General features: G+C 40.3%; 1 long non-coding RNA gene across 1 annotated transcript; it reads right to left on the bottom strand.

Moving 5' to 3' along the window:
• Positions 1 to 274: 274 nt before the first annotated feature.
• Positions 275 to 6,929, bottom strand: LOC140598398 (uncharacterized). Its single transcript, XR_012000820.1, has 3 exons — positions 6,736 to 6,929; positions 4,082 to 4,308; positions 275 to 1,617 (listed from the first exon to the last, which is right to left on the bottom strand). It is a non-coding gene; the product is annotated as an uncharacterized lncRNA (long non-coding RNA).
• Positions 6,930 to 7,238: the final 309 nt, after the last annotated feature.

Below are 7,238 nucleotides of genomic sequence, written 5' to 3'. Positions count from 1 at the left end.
TTGTCTGAAATTTTATAATACATTAAAAACAAAACAAAATTAAAATCTCAGTTTTCTTCCCAATGGCAGTACTGACAATTTTTTCAGCCATGTGAGTACTAGAGTCTTTTTTTTTTAATTTTTATTTTTTTATTTTTTTTAATAATAAATTTATTTTTATTGGTGTTCAATTTGCCAACATACAGAATAACACCCAGTGCTCATCCCGTCAAGTGCCCCCCTCAGTGCCCGTCATTCACCCCCCACCCCCACCCCCCACCCTCCTCCCCTAGAGTCTCACTTTCAATCTAAAGATTCTGATGGACACATTCATTATTATGTTTTCTAACTAAAGGTGCTGAAGCTTCTTAATATTTTACAAGAGCTAGACAAATACATGAGTCTAATCAGATTATGTGGCTGGTTTATTATAATTTATTATTTTTCTTTTAATACATATCTAAGGTGATGTAGAAAAGATGTTAGGGTTCAAAGCCAGATGGCCAAGAAAGAATTCTTGAGACATCTTTGATGCAAAAAGGTGATTTCATTAAAGCACAGGGACAGGATCCATGGGCAGAAAGAGCCACACCAGGGTCATGAGTGGTCCTTTACATACTTTCAGCTTGGGAGGGGGTTAGGGATAGTTTAAGTCTCTAAGGAATTTTGGAAGCATGACCTTGAGGGGACTAGCTCTTGTTGAGAAAGCCAACAAATACAACCTTAGTCATGGGACACTTGGGTGGCTCAGTGGTTGAGTGTCTTCTTTTGGCTTAGGTCATGATCCCAGGATCCTGGGATCTCCCACATCAGGCTCCCCGCAGGGAGCCTGCTTCTCCCTCTGCCTGTGTCTCTGACTCTCTTTCTGTGTCTCTCATGAATAAATACATAAAATCTTTAAAACAAAACCAAAGCCTTAGTCATGAGGCTCTTCAGGTGTATATCAGTGGGTCCTATCCTGCCTCTTCCACTGTACCAGTTGGGACGCTTTGGGCTGCAAGTAATGGAAAAATCTGACTCTGACAAGTCCAACAATAAAAACATATGTACTGACATAACTGGAAAATCAAGGGAAAATGATCTTGACAGTTTAATCAGTGGCTCTGGCTCTTTTTCCTTGATATTTCTCTCCCTCAAGAAGTCCACGTGCTTTTGTCTGTTTGCTTTGTCACCAGGTTGTCTCCTGCCTTGATGGCTGTGCATGCACATTGCCTTCCCAACACCAGCCTTTTTTTCTTTTCTTGGAAATCTCAGATATTGTCAAACATTTATCTTTCTATATATTTGGGGAAGTTTGAGCCTCCACAGCCTAAAGGGAATTATTAATTTTTCAAACCAAACATGGTAATTCTGTTCTTCTTGTCAAACTTTGGCATGTGATGTTACCATGGTCAGAGATAAATAAGGAATCTATCTATGATACCCAGAACTGTGGTAGCCATCGCGAGGAGACAAGTACAAGAATCAAGTCAACACAGGGATGCCTGGGTGGCTCAGTGGTTGAGCATCTGCTTTTGGCTCAGGTCGTGATCCTGGAGTCCTGGGATCGAGTCCCACATTGGGCTCCACATAGGGAACCTGCTTCTCCCTCTATGTTTCTGCCTCTCTCTCGGTCTCTCATGAATAAATTTAAAAAATCTGAAAAAAAAAAAAAAGAATCTAGTCAACATGCTACAAAGCATGGAGAAGAAAAGTGGAAAACACCTGGGTTTTGTTAAGGACATTACTTAGTCATGGATTAACTTAAACCTCGCTATCTACCTTTAGACCCCGTGTTTGTGAAACAGCACATTTTCCTAATTTGGAAGTCAATTTTAGTTGCATAACTTCTGTGCTGCCAAAAATCATCCTAAGTGATGCCATGTTAAAAAAAAACTCTTGTAGTTCCAAGCTTTGTCTCTGCAATCACCATATTCAGAGAAAAAGTAGGCTTTTCTTACAATGGTTCTCTCTTACAAAGAGACTATTTTGCAGAAACCCCAAGTCAACCTCCCTTTGTGCCTCGTTGGCCCAGATGGGATCATCTTTTTATTCTTGAAGCAATTCTTAGGTTCAAGGAAATGCCATGTGCTAATTGTCATAGGCCTGTAACCAATTAGTGGGTGTATGGGGGTGGGGTGGGGGGGTAAGGGTGGTGGTGGTGGTGGGATTATCTTTAGATGCTTCAGGAGCTTTTCCTGAAGTGCAGGCTGGAATACAGGGGATAGTGTTAGTGAGTAAGGGATAGGTGAGGCTAGGTAGGAGAGGTAGATGGGGGCTATGGGATCACGCTCACAGAAATCCCACAAATGCAGAGATGTAAGGAAACCAGAGATAAGGGAACAAACCAGACCATCCTGCCCTAGGGTGTCTTTTTTATGACAGTCACAAAGAAGCCATTAAAGATGTTATCACCAGTCCTTGCTCAGACCAAGACATGATAAGGCCACAAGCTCCCCGGTCGGTTCTAAATAAAAGACTGTCAGTGGAGGACCTTGTTGGCAACCCTATGGGGACCCCCTCTCACCCCTGACAGGCTTTTCTCCATCCTTGCTTAATAAACTTCTATCGCTTTATTCAGTCTCCTTTGTCCACGAGATTCATTCTTTTACTCTGCGAGTCAAGAACCTACTATCCCACTTCATTAGAAAGAAGACAGTGAGGATGAATACTGAGTAGGCCAAGGGGATCTTCCCCGAGATTACTTGCAAACCGCATCTATACAACGAGGATACGAGTTGTACCATCCTCATAGGATTGTCGTGTGCTTCCGATGCAATAACATTCTGCCTGACATTGAGCAACCTATTGAACAAATGTTTGCTATTATTGTTTTTGATGATGTGTAGAAATCCTAGCCCTTGCCTAGTCCTTTGGCATACAGCTGGTATTCAAATAACCCATGTTTTTATCCCATGTTATAGTTCAGCAATTTTAATAGCCGGGAACAGAGAGAGTCACTCGTTTGGCATTTCCTAAGAAAAAGGGGATTTAACTAAAGGACACAGACAAATTGAAAAGTGATGCTTCTTTCTATTTGCATTTCTGCTTTAACCATATTAATTCTCCTTGAGGCACTGCAAATGCCTTTCATCGAGTAAAGGGAAGGACACAAACTAGAAATTGCAGAGAAATGAAGTACCTCAATATATTTGGGGATATAATGTCCTTGCTACAAACGTCCTTAATATAAATAGCTAAAGAAGAATCTAGTTACTTTGCTTATGATCTTAAGCTATGTCTTATGTTACAGACTTCCCTCAGTTTGATGTCCACCCTGGTCCAGTCAGCTAAGGGTTGAATCACACAATCCGTATATCTGCTGTGTTCTGTGGGATTATGGATGTGGCAATAGGCAACAGTTTATTCTGAGGCTTTTCCAGGCCATAAAATTCTCATCGTGATCACTATTTCCTCAGCCCATCTTGGGGATGCTGTTTGTTGGCTCCCCTCCAGCCGTTTCCCCCTCCCTACACCACCACCGCTCCTTCCTTCTTGAAAGAGCATATTTTCCCCAATGTATATATGAGAAATACCTAAGCTTTCCCAGCCCACAGTGCAGGGAACCCTGATGTGATCAATGGTGCTTGAGCTCTGCACCCAAGATCTAGAATAGGTTTTCCTTCCTAATACAAAAGAGAAATGCCTCTCTTTCCCTCTCTCTCTCTGCTGGAACTTGTTATACCTGAACCATAATGTCTTCAACTGCTAGTTTGCAGACAAAGAGTGACTGCTGATGATGTGCTGAAATCTGAGCAAAAAATATGGAAAATATGGGATCCCTGGGTGGCTCAGCGGTTTAGTGCCTCCCTTTGGCCCAGGGCATGATCCTGGGGTCCCAGGATCGAGTCCCACATCAGGCTCCCTGCATGGAGCCTGCTTCTCCCTCTGCCTCTCTCTCTCTCTCTCTCATGAATAAATAAATATAATCTTTAAAAAAATATGGAAAATACTGAGTTGTAGACTCTGTTGAGCCACTGCACCAATCCTGGAGCTACCTTGCCGTTGGGTTTCTTATTATGCGATTGGCTAAATGTTCTGCCTTTTTTTTTTTTTTAAGACACCTGTAGTCTACCATTTTGTTCCTTTCAGTCAGCTCCATTTCCTCTTACCATCTACCCACCTCATTCCATCTTCATTTCATGCATTTTCTTGTATGTGCTTCAGCCTGATGTACTGCTGCTCCCCGAGTCAGGTGCTTGGTGTTGACCTTCTGTTATTCCCACTGGCTGGTGCGCAGCCCTTGGTTCAGAGTTCCGTCAGTATTACCTGAGCACTGATGGTGTTCTGGGCACCATATTAGGGGACTGGAGATGCATAAGACCTAGGTCCTGTCTTTGAGAAGATAGTCTGTGTTTTGGGAGAGATTCATATAAACAAAGCTCAAGTAATGTGACAAATACATGATAAAGTTACGCACCAGGAGTTCTAGGGTCAGAAGAGCTGAACAGCCTTTATCTAGCTTTCTCTACTTGTAATCCTTGTTTAGCGAGTGCAAGTCAGAAAATGGAGATGCACAGGGTCATGTTAACATCAGCTTCTACCACATTACTATGTGGGCATTTTTATCCATGTCTAGAAGAATCCTCATTTCAGCATTTACAAGAGCTGTTGAAACCATTTTCCAATCTTTGAGCCTTAATTACATTACTCTTACAACCTACATTATCGTTCTTCATCTAAGCAAATGAACTTGACTCTCATTTTTCTGAGCCATCGGGGCTTGCTACCCGCACTCCCCTTCCTTAGGTGCTCCACTCAGTCACTCACCCGCCCTTGAGAAACTTTTATCTCCTTTTATCTCACCAGTATTAAGCCTTCCTCCCTCCCCTCTGCCATTTATTCAACAAACAATTACTGAGTGTCTACTAAGTGTGAAGTGATGGAGCTATGAAGGTGAAAAAGATACACATTTTGCTTTTTGAGAGTTGATATTTATTGACAACATCTTGCCTTGGTCTGACATACAGTAAATGTCCAGAAAATGCAAATTTTTTTATTTTGCTTTGATCCCTTTCTTCTTTCATGCTTTGGTTCAATCTCTTCCTTTCCCTAGCTCCTTCCTCGTAGCCCAAAACACACTCAGGACTCCTTTCCACACTGAAACTTTTCTTGACCTTCTTGTTTTCTGAGGTCCTGAATCCTCCTTTACCCTTGACCTGTGCCCACCAACTGCTCTTCTCTTCATTCCCTCCACCTACACCTTTGTTCATGCCTTCATCACACCTCGCTGGAATCACTGACTGGCATCTCTGGGTCTTTTAACCTTTAGTCTTTCCTCTTTGAATCCGTCCTCTGCTTAGAGCACCACTTTGATACGTTATCTTCTGGTCAGAAGTCTTCAGTAGATTTCTTAGTCTTCCCCAACATGGCCCTAAACTATTTTCCCAAATATGCCTCACTTACTTTTCCCTACACCTAAGTATTACTCCATCACCTGGACATATGTATGCCCTCCTTTCCCATTTCTCTGCATCGGTTAACTTGGCTCACTCACCCTAGTAATTCATCGGTCTTTATTCCCAACTGTTAAAAAGATTCTGGCTTTTAGCTTTCTGATGTGCATGTCTAGGCTAAGAGTTTCAAATAGTAGGAAAGTCAGGTATCCTGAGAGGGCAGTGGAGATGTCTTAAGCTGGGAAACATTTCAGTGCCCCTTGAATCTAACGGCTTACCTGTCCATGCAGAGAATGACCCAGTTACCTGAAATGGTGGGGAGCTAACCGTGTTGGAGGGAGGGCTGGGACCGATAGGTTAGAACCAGGCATTCCATTTAATGAACTCTGGATTTACATGTTAATGTTATTAATTTATAATATTAATGTTATTTGAAGTTGCATTGAATTCTAAACTTAGTGTAGAACCACGCAATTCCATGGAGTGTCCACACAGAATCTCATCCATGTGTTTTTATAGGACTGTAGTTACTTAGCTAGGTCTGCTCCTGGAGTCCTTGGAAATGGGTATCCATTATATAAGCACTTAAAATTCACTCACTGAATATTTACTGCTACATTATGGAGGGGTTTGATAGTGGGAGGTGTGGCTTAGTGAGGAAACTAATTTTACTTAGGTAGATTATTGAGAGCCAGGTTCGTTTATCTTATAGCACATCTCAAATTTGGCATATAAGGGGGTTAGTAAGTTTAAAAGTTTTAAGACAGAGAATACTTAAAATTTTTTCTTATAAAAGCAGTACATTGTTCATCCTAAGAATTTGGAAAATAGAGGGCAATAAATAAAAATTGAAATTATCACTAATGCCCCTAACACTGCTCTTAAAAAAAATCTTTGTGTATGTGAATAGAGGCCAAGCTGCTTAAAAGTATTTTAGGCTGTTTAAAATGCTTATAAGTCATTTTATAAATGTTTATAAATTATATAAAATATATATCTTTAAGATATTAGGTATATCTATGTTTTATAAATATTTTAAAGTATATATATATCTTTGAGATGTGTCCATATGCATATGTATATAAGTCTTATAAAATATATTAAAATAGTTTGACTTTTATTTATATTTGGTTGGGTTAGCCAGGCTTAATCTTTTATTAGACATTTATTAGATTTTTATAAACATTATACTGCTGTCCAACAAGAAATTAATTTGATACACCCACACGTACACACACATATATATAATATTCCATAGTTTAAATCTAAATGACCAAGTTAATGTCTTTTATGCAAAAGTATTAAACCTAAGGAAAATGAATTTCCTTGCAGTGAGGTTTCTGTTAAGTTGATAGAACTTATTTTTACTTAGAATACTTACCTGTTAAAATTGAGTCTTAATACTCCAGTTTTGCCTTGTGTTATCTGATGTCGACTTGGAGTAAAGCTGGCCTGGGCCCTTCCTAAACCCACGCTGAAATCATTTCCTTGTCTGGTGATTTTATGCCATAGAAGTTCGGTGAACTTGTGTCACATTTGCTCCCTGGTGCAAAGTTGCCATGCTATCTGGGGAGCTCCTGTAAACATACATTTATGAGCATAAGGTTGGTAAATTGATTGTGGAGAATTCCCTTTATACATATAGAGGAAATACTTGTCAACAACGTATACCCCTCAGTCTAACACCACCAAGAATATAAAACTCTGAATCCCTAGTCTGTGTAAATGTGTAATTATCTGTGAAACTAGATTTCTTTTTTTTTTTTTTTTTTTTTTGAGTCAAAGCAGAGAGTTTGGTCCCCATCACCTGAAGGTAATTAGCTGGGATTACAGGGTGCATCTGGCCATCCTTTTGGAAATCATTCTCTTTACGCACAACAAATA

Source organism: Vulpes vulpes, chromosome 3 (assembly GCF_048418805.1).
Source record: "Vulpes vulpes isolate BD-2025 chromosome 3, VulVul3, whole genome shotgun sequence".
In the NCBI taxonomy this organism is placed as follows: Eukaryota; Metazoa; Chordata; class Mammalia; order Carnivora; family Canidae; genus Vulpes; species Vulpes vulpes.
The sequence above is the reverse complement of the archived record's forward strand: the minus strand, read 5'-3'. Positions and strand labels throughout refer to the sequence as shown.